Here is a 12,142-nt window from a genome sequence, read left to right as displayed (position 1 = left end):
CTCATCCATGTTCCACTTTTGTCTCTTCCTAAATTTTCTTCTTGAGTCAGAAACACGTAGCGATGAACTAGGTTGATTTGGAATTAACGCCAATGCATCTGGTACCAAACATAAGTGATATAAAAAACTATTTTTTAAATTTTATATATTTTATTTAGTCAATTTTTTCAGACACAGTAAATTTTATTGTAATTTTTACAATTTTTAATTTTTAATTTTGAAGAATTTGTTACATAGATATGTATAGAATATCTCGAGGATTGAAAAAAAACTTTATGTGAATTCTTTCAAATAGATAGATTTTAGATTCTTTACAGATGAACACCATTAAAGATCGATGACATAATGATGAATTACTTTGCGAAATATTTCACTGTTAAACTATCTTTTCCGAGGGTGAATTACGGTCCTTGTGCGAAAATCGGTATGTGATTCTAAAATCTTCGCGTTGTATGATGGTTTATCGATACCTTGAAACGGTCTCCGATAGCGAAATATTTTCATGCAACATTTTCGAACAACGAATATCATTTCTTTCCAAAATTTGCGTTTAATGATACCATACTAATGTCGGCATAAGTATATTTTTTTAGCAGACCATGACATTTAATTTTAACTCTAAATATTTTACACAATAGATTATAAGTGTATGAAACGTGTAGTGTACAAAATGCGAGATTTCAAAAAGATAACACATTCGATATCTCTGAGAGATGCATTCGGGATATGTACACTTTCTATACATCTTCGATTCGAGATACAGCCGCTATATTTCCGTATATCTTCGAGAATGCGAGGCTTACCGTTGCCTTATATCTAAAGAATTCTCGAAGCTCTAGGTATATCCTTTGGAATTCCACCAGGGAATGGTCACCGAGAGACTTTCGGAATAGCATTGCAGACAGAAAATGATACCGAGAAATTTTTATTATTTATAAGCCAATTTTATTTGCGAGTTAAACTTCGTGAAATATGCGTTTCATATTTCCCGTCTATATTTCAAGAACTTTTAATGTTACCAGGGCGATAAAGTTCCTGTTCATTCTGTTGAAATAGCAAATGTATTATATTATTCAGATTATATTTCAGATGCATTTTATAGAAAGGCGATATCTGCCAATAGTGAATCTCAGCTCGAATAAGTAGATTGTAAAAAATTCAAGGAATATTTTCTATTCTCGAATATATATTTCTTTTATTTTTATTTTTTTAATTGAATAATGTATTTACACAAACAAAATTAAATTTATATAAAACTATAAAAAATATCAAATAATTTTACAAATATTCCTGATTATTACGCTTATGCATGTATCTGAATATCCAGATTCATTAAATATTTATAGAGATGTATTCATTTGTTGAAGTTTTAGTAACGTTAGCGAGCAAGTATACAGATAAACGTGTGTTGCAAGCGTTGCATCCTATTGCAATCGCTACAACTACCGGTCGTTGTTGTCGGACACGTGCAAGAAATTCGCGAAACGGACGTGTCGGTTTGTCATTTTCACTCGGTACCGCTTAATGATCGCGTTTCCCGTTTCTCTGTAAGCTCTGCCGATTACCCGCTCGGCGCATCTGTCTCTAATCCGCTACCTAGTCATTTGCAATGTTCGCTAACTACTCGTCGATCTTCGATTTGCATGGATTAAAGCAAAACATACTATTTAACAAATTATATATTTCAGTAATAATATAAAATAATATAATATACTTTCACTTATTAATTTTTAAATGAAGGAAAACTAGCAAAACGAAGCTTACGTTTCTCTTTGATACAGAATCGTAAATATAAATTATGTAAATTTTAATGCATGTTTATATTTTTATCGAAAAAAAATATTGCGCTTTTTCTCTTCCTCTCTGTCACGGAACTTTTACTTGTCATATTTTTACCATATTTTGATATTCTGATATTTTTATGACGGTTTTCTCTATTTTTATTAAGTTTCAAGATGCACGATCTCTTGGAACCTGAATCGTAATGCCTCACGTATACATACTTTCTACCAAGCTAGACTTATGCGCGGAGCTCTTTGGTCCGTTTGCTCATTTTTCGCGCAATGTTTAAAGTTGCGTCTTCGTGGCGTTTTCCAACGATGCGCGAAATATCCACAACCCATATTTCCTTTGAAAGCTTTCTACATTTTCTCTCGTCTGTGCAAATATACAGACAAATTCATGCAAAATTTCTGATGAATAGATTACCTACGTCGGGGTCTTTTAATATTTGTTTTTCAAAGAAGCATATTTATTATCAAATAATTATGCTGTTTCAAGTCATTAATCCTTGAAAGAATGAAATTGTTTCTGTTACACGAGATTTAATTTTTCTCCATCACTGTTGGAAACTTGAAATTCTTCACAATGATTTTCTAAGAGATTATTGGCCTTCTACACACGATGGAATTACACAATATATGTTGCACATAGCGTGGATGTAATTAAATTTGTACTATTTACACTATATGTGTATGCTTTGTTTGCATACGTATACTTTAAATAATTAAATTTTATAAATTTTTTTCCATGGATTTTTTACACGTATTTATGTACGTTAATTAATTTTTTTTCAACTAATTATTTCAATCTCTTTCTTATAGGAGATCAAAATAATCAGACGAATTCAAGTATTCTTGAACTAAGATCGAACACATAGAGCCATTTCCATTTCGCAGTTTCTCTCTTTGCCTTTCATTTAATTTAGATCGTAGATTCGTTTTACCGAGACTTCCTCGGTGATACAGAGCCAATAAGTTTTTGCTTAGTTTGAACGCGAACCAAGAAGTTCTCGTGGGAAAGAAAAGAAGATCGATTGCACTAACATACAAAGATATGATTCATTCCATGCATTTTAAATGAATAATAACAATGATTCAGGAGAGATGCGACATTTCCATAAAACTCGACAGTCTCCAAAGCAAAATAGTTTAATAAAATAAAACATAACAATAATAATATTTATATCTAATTGACAAATTATATATTACTAGCTCCAATTATAAATTATTAATATTAGATTTACATTTTGTTTAAACTAACGAATCACAAGTTAATTTAAAGTTGTTTCTCTCTTTTGAGCTATATTTATTTTTATATTATTCGCAGTAATTCATCCATAAAGTAATTCACGATGGAAAGCAGAACTCCTTTTCTTCTGTATAATAGGTCTACTTTTGTTGCAAAAATCAAACATCAGAAACGGAGCATTTGTTTCCATTTGTATACTTGCCCGTTTGAATCTCTTCACTGTTTTCCCGTTTTACATTTATACCTTCTTTACGTACAAGACAGTCAAAGGACTTATTGCGCAAGTTTTGATCGTATGCGAGTTTACAGACAGCTTAGTACTGAGCATAGCAAAATTCTGCGTCTCAGTTGGCGAAATTGAATCCAGCCTCCGGGGAAATGTTCTTGGAGTCCGATTCCTACAGGTTCGGACCAAAGAAACTTGATTACCGAAGACGTTGTGTACGCTATCTCGTTTGCGCATTCACACAAGCAAGCAAGCGCATCGAGATTTAAAAAAAAGAATTGAAGATCGCGTTTTATATCTTGAACAAATAAGTTGTAGTTATTGTTTATTATATAAACGAATATTGTATTATAATTTATCTCTTCGCGAAATAATATATAAATTGAAAGATATATATAATTCTGCAAAAACAATGACTTGTGCACATATTAGAAATTCAATATTATTTTAAATTTATTATTTTCTAAATTTATTTTAATGTATTTATTTATTAATTACATATTTTCTATAATCGCGTTGTTTTTGCCAACGTGAAATATATTGCAAAAAATATAACAGTTTGTGTGTCAAATTTGGAATGCAATATTCGGTCCTTTGTTGCTATCTCAGAAGGTGCATGGTGCGAGGAGATGTTATTTCTCAAATATAATAGCATTTTAACTTTATGTACTTCTGGACAATTCGCGAGTATGTATATATCTAGGTTCACTTTCCATGGCGACGTCGCGTCGGGATGGTAGCTTCGGGGCGCATATCTCCGTCCGCTGTCACATACGGAATCCATAGAGCGGATATATCCCGTTATGCCGTCTATCTTGCATAATACTTTTCCTTATCCGGCTACCGTCATCTTTGCGATTTCCGTCGCGCGGAGGCGCGGTCTCGATCGACGACGACGGATATCCGCGGTCGTATTGCCTTTGATGTTCGCCATCGGGTCCATATTCGATGCGCGGAATACTCGTTTCCGCAGAAACGGAACGTCGGATGTTGCCCGGTACCTTCCGGTTGGCTGTCTGTGTCGCTCGCCGGGGGATTGTAATACGTTTTTCATATCTTCGACCGGGGGATATAATTTCACTCCGATCGCGACGAACTGTCTGCAATGACAGTCTATCGAAATAATATCGATATAAAGCAAAAATTGAAAGGAAGAGAAAGAAAAGAGACTTATATATTTTTATATATTTTTTCTTTCCGATCTTTTTAATAATTTTGTTTGAAACTTTTTCGTAAATCTGTATAAATAACTCTTCCATGTAGGAGAAGCGTTACGTCTTTTTCTTCTTCTTGAAGATAAATATTATTCTAGCACAGAATTTTTAGAATATTTTAGAATATTTAAATAGAAATAATTTTTAAATAGAATATTTTTCTCTGAAAATTATAGAGAAATATATTTTATAATTGACTTTTTTTAATACATAATTATAAAAATATTTAAAATAATAATAAATGATCTTGGTTTTTTTTTAAATAAATCTCTTTGTAATACAAAATTTTCCTGGAATTATGTATGATAAGTTTCTTCAGAGAATTGTCAATATATTTCGAAATATGAGAAGAGTACAGAACAAACCCTTTCAAAATATAAAAGAATTTGATGGAAGAGCTAGCTTGAAGCTTACTGTTCCATGCATGCACCGTGCATGTGCATGTTTGTATTCGTTGTAAAAAGCTCGTCGACTTTCGAAGAAGCAAAGAAGCGCGCTATACCGATAACGTGCCCTGTAGCCCGCAAAGAAATATTTTTCAAACGAAAACGCCGTGCTTCTCTCGAGTATAAAAGCTCTGATTTCTTATCTATCATGTGCCATTATGAATTTTTCTGTGGGATGAGCTTCATAAAGGAGAGTATTCTGTCGCGCGTGCTGCATAAATTATATAAATTATCTCTTATATTTTTAAAATTAAAATACAGCTAAAGCTGACAGAATTCCGTATATAAGAACAAGTCATGTATTGAATTATATATCTTGGCTCTTACATAAAAATTATGAATTTTGCAAATACATGCCAAATTTTTCGCGAGACATCTCAAAAAAGTTATCGCGAAATAAGAATAATTTTTACTAGTACATATTAAGACTTATCAATACTATTTTCTCTTCATTAAAGTTTTAAAATTATAAAATCATTGAAGCGTATTTTCCAAAAATTTCACAATATTTTTTATCCATATATTTCTTAATTTATGAAGAGAATATTTTACATCTATTAACATAATTTTTAATTAATTTATTAAATATTTTTATGCATTAATAACGCATAAGTCCTAGTTAATAAACAAGAAAGATGACGTATGTAAAGAAGATGACAATAGAGGACTGTACATTTCTTTTTGTTCTTTCTCGCGATCCATTTCACAAGCAATTTTTCATATTTCAATGTATAATCTCGTCATATTTTATTTCAAATGATCTTAAATGACGGTTAAGATAATAGACGATAACGAAACATAAAACCTTCTGTTTTTTACCGACTTGAGAGAAGCATTCAAGCGCACATTGAAAAATATGATTGTTATTTATGCAGCATGATAAAATAAGAATTATTTATTCTTATATGCAATGCAGCAATACGATTAATATTTATACAAAACGAGATGTTTATACACACACATACAATGCATATATATATTATTGGTAAATTTTAAATATTTTTATAAGACTGTGTGTACAGAGAAAATTATATGTATTATTGTATCAAATAATAGAGTGAAAAACAGTTTAGTTTATTTATATTATATATTGCATTACAATGAAAAGTTTGCAGACGTATTTTTATATATCGTTTAGAATAAGCTATCAAGAAACGCAAAATATGTTTCTACATGTAAAATACTCTCGAGTTGATTCTTTTGAACGACTTCTCATTTCCTCCTAAGTCAATTTTGAAGCTTCGCGATTGAAATATTTTCTTTCACCAACATATATTAGGCTCTTCGAATCTATCCCCTCTAAGTCTGCGACCTCCGGCGTTCGCCGGAAATCAGCTATAAGGATGGGCAGGAAGTTGGTAATGTCTATCGCAAAGATGGGAGCTTAATTCGATCGCGAAACTCATCTCGTGGAAGCATCATGTAACTACATATATATAGCGGATATATCGAGGAACTTTGACCGTAAATCAATCGGATCTGCGTCGGGCAAGCCAGGGCAAGTCTGTCTATCGGCAAAAAGAGAGATTCTTTGGTTAATCTATTCACGACGGAATTATACGCTATCGTAGATGAGCGTCCAGAACGATGACGACGACGACGACGACGACGACGACGACGACAGTGTCATCGTTTTTACGTGGATGTCACGTACGGTCCGCGTTGTTACCATTTTTCACCGTAGAATTCGCAACAGGTGTAAACTTTGCGAGGAACGCCCGCTGTTATGTAATCTACCAGCCAGATAAGTTCTCCTTAAAGAAGACGCAGTAAATAATGGCTTCTTCTTCTCGCAGCAGCGCGCACAACTAGAAAACTTGGAAACTCGGATAAACGTAGAGTCGCAACGAGTATAAGATTTACGACGATATTACAATAGCGGAATCATGGGCGATTTACTCGGCTGTGATTTTCTCGCCTCGCAAAATTAAATCTAGAAAGTAATCTGCCAAACTGCGCAAATGGAATAATCTCTTTATTACTCCTCGCGTATTAATCGACGCGGAGTTCATGATAATCACAAGAGTAATTTTTGTAAAGAGTTAAACTATCATCAAACTTTAAGTCGATATTCCCGAGAGAAAGAAATTATCGCAATGATTTGACGTTATGTCGACATGGCCAAGTTGGTTTCTCAATTATAATTTATTCTTTATTATATTTCAAGTATCATTAAGTCACTTTTTTATGCCGGATATCACGCGACTGGTTGAATAATAGCGTTAACGTTCTGATTTATTTTCTCGTCTCGAGAAAATAATTTGTCGTGTGTAATTTGTCGTTTATAATTTACGATGGAGAACAGCGAGATCGAGATGTGACACCGTTTGTATACGGCGTTACGCAACGTCAAACTTTCGGATGCAAGTTAATTTCGGGCTCGTTCGGCCGTTGCTCCCGCAAACAAAAGTTTGTCGCGCACGAGAATGAAAGGAAAAGAGAGAAAAAAGAGAGGAGGAGGATCGGAAACACCGGCAGACAACGGACAAAAGGAAGCGAAAGGGTAGAGAAAGGATGTTTGGAAGCAAGATCTCGAGAGCGCGCTAAGAAGAGCTCTCGAACTTGGAAACTTAGCGCGCCTATAAATAAGATCTTTTCTCCTCTCGTCACAGTGCATTCTCTCCCGGCCGAACTTAGCGCGGGACCGGTGTAAAGGAGAGGCTACCGGTTATTCTCAGACAACCGTGGATAACGAGCGAATAAAACTTTTCCCTCAACCGTATTGTCCGTCTCCCTCCTCCTCCTCCTCCCCGCGAGCGCCATTTATTTCCCCCGTATATCTCGTTTAGATGCAATGCACTTTGTACGGCGCAAAGATGAATGCGATCCTTGGACTCGAGAGCGTGCAGCATTCCTCTCAAACTTTCGAGTCAATTGTTTTTGAGCAAATTTGCCAACTACTTGAAAGAAGAGTGTTTAAATTAAATATAATTATAAATTGCCGTTTTAATTTTATGCATCTTAATCGGCGATTGTATGTATGTAAATTACAGAAATTCCGAAATCCAGGTGCGATTATATCTTCGTGAATCATCATCCGCTCGAGCAGTTTCTGACAATTTTATTCGCGCGAGATCGAGCTAATTAAAAACAGCAGGGATTAAAATCAGGCGAGAGAGCGGAGATTCGAGCTAAACCGCGGCGCGACAGAACAATTAAATGAAAGTCGGATAATCCGGGCTTAACCGTCTGCTTTTACACTCGGCGGAAAAGCGTTAAACAAATGACGGGCGAGGATACTACGCGTCACTTCCCCTTATCCTCTCTGCGGGATACGTAACGTCGCCGGGCTGATTATAGCTGTGTTTCGCTACTGCGATGTCTGGCGTACGTTATACGTATTATCATGCGGAATATCGGGTGATAAAGACGCTCGTTATATATTCCACCGGCGAGTATATCCACGAAAACGACGCTTCTTCGTGTACTTCACCTTCGTGTTATATTTCAACCTATCTTCGGCATCCCGAGTAATTACGACGTGATATATTGTCTTCGTCCCCCGGGGGACCCGTGAATGCTCTCGGGCCGCCATCAGACTTCACGATGGCAGTTTTCCATCCCCGAGTATTATACGCGTCCGACGCGCGATTATCCACTTTTAAGGGGATATCTTTCCGGCGGTTCGCGTTATAATGCTCGCAGCTTACCGTTATTTACATGTTTGGTCTCTCCCGAGGCATTTTTACGGGTCTCGTAAAACGTTTGATTTATTATTATTGCTGCAAATGGGTGGCTTCAAAGCGTCGTGCGGAAAATCATATCGGATAAGATAAATCAAATCCGTGTACAGTTAAAACTATGAATGGAGATTACGGTGTAAAACGAAGTAACTCGATATTGTTCATTTTTTTTTTTTCAAAATCAAATCTTTGAAAAACACGCGAAAATAATATTTTTCGAGCAAAATAGAATATTGATCGCGCCCTCACATCGTCAATTTATATCTACGTCGTTATAAGTATGAGATGACGCGAAGCTAATAGAGCGTGAAGAAGAGCGATAAGTTATAAGCAGCGAGAATATAAAGAGAATTAACAAAACACCAAAGTCAACAACGTGGTCGCTCGATTCGATAAAGTATATTTTTATATACCCGAAGAAACATACTTCCGAGAACGTAGACAGGAGCAACATAAAGCTCATGGACTCGCGTCGAGCTACAATCAGACTCTGTCTGGAGATTCGAGGATGACGTCCAAATCCCTCGAAGTGGAGTTTCGTAGCGCTCGGCGTGGAAAGCCTTTCCTCTCCTCTCAGTAAGTTGGCAAAACTTTATGAGTTACGAAACGGACATAAAAAAATTCCCGCCATCACATTACGATATATTCGTGCTTCTCCTCCCCTCCCTTTTCCTCTCTACTTTGTTTAACATGGCAATTTTATTATTTCAAGATGATATCCCGGCTATCACACCCGAATTAAGCTATCGTTAAACTAACTTATCGTTATTTTATGCTTTGGATATTAAATTAGATATAAAAATGAATCTAAAGACATGATTGCACCAACGTTTATCAATGCTAATCCAATTTCATTTCGTATATCGCGGATAAAATCACTAATTTAAAAATACATCAGAGAATTCGTTAAGCGGGGGAGAGGAGAAAAAGGTTTCGGTTAATTCCGTCCGTCCGACTGTCAACGCAATCCGGTCTGAAGCATTTGCATTGCGAAAATTGGTGCTTTTTGCGGCCACGGCGGCATTTGGTATCCCTCGGACAAAACGTGAAAATACTGACAAGTCGCGATTCGCGAACGGAATCAAACGGAAAAATATCGGTGACGGAAGGGCGAGATGTTCTTCCCTCGTCTATCCCAGACACAAATATATTGCTTTATTATCGATTGCGATCTATATTTCCTCGCGTCGCGGGTATCCTCGTGGCAACCCTGTTAGCACGATACACATCGTCCGTATCATTGATGTCCTACTATCGACAACCGGATGTCATCGTGACTCGCATCGCGGACCGTTGAATGCCGTGGAAAGATTAATAGGCTGTTGTAAAGTTGAAACTTCATCGACACATTCCTGAATATTTACGCAATATTACGTGTGTATGTGTTTTTTTTATAGTCGCTCGCGAAGCTTTATTCCGCAAAGAGCGCGTCGTGTTATTTCATGGGTCTATTACGATTTCTTTCTTTTTCTCTTCCTCCCTGTCCCTTTCTCTCTTTTCTATTATCGCTTACTCTACATATCGTGTTCTCTTCCACTCTATTATCCGCATCAAGCGCGCGAAATCGATGAAATACTCGAGCTATTGTCACAAGTATTGACTTTACTTCGCTTACGTTGGAAAGTAACTTTCACAGATCCCAGTGTTTAACTTCGAGTAACTGCTAATCGCTTTCGAACCAGAGTTCGAGAATACAACAAAGGAAACCAATTTCCTTATTCACGGTGAATATAACAAACTGTGCGCCGCTCTGTGATAATTTCACGATAGTTGATTATCGATTAAGGATAGATATTTAATTAATAAAATAAAACAGAGCGATAATAATTTAGAAAAATTAACTTGCTTGTCTTACAATGTTATTATTATCGCCAAGATTTTTACACCCTTAAAAGGCCCATTGAATATGAATAAGACACCTTTGAATTATTTGAAAAAATAAAGGGAAGGAGAGTAAAATCACTCTCAAGGAAACAAGCTTTAACGAGAGAGATCGATGAAGCTTTGTTCGCCCTATCGAATGTTGTTCATTATCCTCTGGAGCTATCTAACCCTCTCGATTTCTACTGACCATCCTCGTTTGTCGATCATCCTCACATATGTAGATCCCTGGAACTGCACATGAGCGATGCTGGTACAGTTGAGCCATTAACATCAATTTAATGATCGCTTGTTAAGAGAATGCACGGACCTTTAGCGATTGAATAAGTAAATCTTATAATTTTTCAAATCATTTAAATATCTAATCAATTTTTTATCAATGATCGCGCAGGTAGTTAACGACCATTATATTGCATCGTGTTCGCCTCGAAATTTTACTTGATGACAGACGGCTAACGTTTATACTCGTCTACAGACAGGTACAGCAACCTATACAATGGCATACGCATTCGCGCGCCCAGGCGGAATTTCGCGGAGTATCTCGTCGGCGGCATTTAAACGGAGTGGCATCAAAGCGGATGGGAGAGGTAAAATTTTCCCCGCGGGTGTAATCTGGCTGCGAAGTCGACGGTTGGGGCCGGTTAGTTGCTTGCTTGGTCGGACGGTCGGTCTCGAGGTTCGTAAAGGTGGTGGTGGATGAGGCGGAGAGGCGTCAGGAGTCAGCCGAGCGATAATAGTGGGTTGAAGAGGCTTGAGAAGGAGGACCTAGAAATGCGCGAGAAAGAAGGAAGAAGGAGGAAGAGCAGATAAAGAGAAAGAGAGAGAGAAAGAGTTTATTCGACCGCCGACCGATCTCGGCGAGAAACGAAGAAAAGAAAATGCCTAAAACAAAAGGAAGCAAGCTTTAACGAGAGAGATCGATGAAGCTCTGTTCGCCCTGTCGAATGTTGTTCATTGTCCTCCGGAACTATCTAACCCTCTCGATTCCTACCGACTATCTCCGTTTGTCGCTCATCCTCGCATATGTAGAATGGAATCCCTGGAATTGCACATGAGCGATACTGGTACAGTTGAGCCATGTTAACATCAATTTAATGATAGCTTGTTAAGAGAATGCACGGACCTTTAGCGATTGAATAAACCGATGCTCCATCATAGCGAACGCGTAGGAGAAGAAGGGGAATATAAGAAGATAAATCGTAAGCTTGCTAAAAAAAATTCCTTTCCCTATTATTCTGTTACTGATGAAACTATTGATTGAACATGGACGCAGTATCAATTAAAAGAATTCGTCAGAGATGCTTTGTATTTTCTCAACAATTTTTTTCCAAAATATTTGTCAATTTTTTGTTTATTTTTTTTTGTTTCTGAATGTACGAAAATATAATTGCAAAATTAGAGGCTTTTTTGGCTATGTAAATTTAGAAGAAATCGCTAGAGCGATATTGTGCATTATTTTTATCAAAACTACTTCTCTACATATTTTACTTTATCATTACTGCGTGTTTTATCCATACCTTTGGGATGGCATATGTAGATAAAAGTAAAAGATGTGACACCATATGTCATCATTCTTCTGTAAGGCTATACTTTATAAAGATACGTGTGGAATAAGTGGTGTAATAAACTAGTTTAATGTCCAGTAACATTCTCTTTTCTTCT

The 12,142-nt window shown here is 36.3% G+C and overlaps 1 protein-coding gene across 2 annotated transcripts in view; it reads left to right on the top strand.

Annotated features, from left to right (window-relative positions):
- LOC145977422 (band 7 protein AGAP004871) overlaps positions 1-12,142 on the top strand; it is a 171,427-nt gene that overhangs the window by 83,106 nt on the left and 76,179 nt on the right. The window lies entirely within an intron of this gene.

The sequence above is a fragment of the Camponotus vicinus genome, unplaced genomic scaffold (assembly GCF_025532165.1).
Source record: "Camponotus vicinus isolate PSW18456_S1 unplaced genomic scaffold, iyCamVici1.0 SCAF_9, whole genome shotgun sequence".
Taxonomy (NCBI): domain Eukaryota; kingdom Metazoa; phylum Arthropoda; class Insecta; order Hymenoptera; family Formicidae; genus Camponotus; species Camponotus vicinus.
This window is presented reverse-complemented; position numbering and strand designations above follow the sequence as displayed.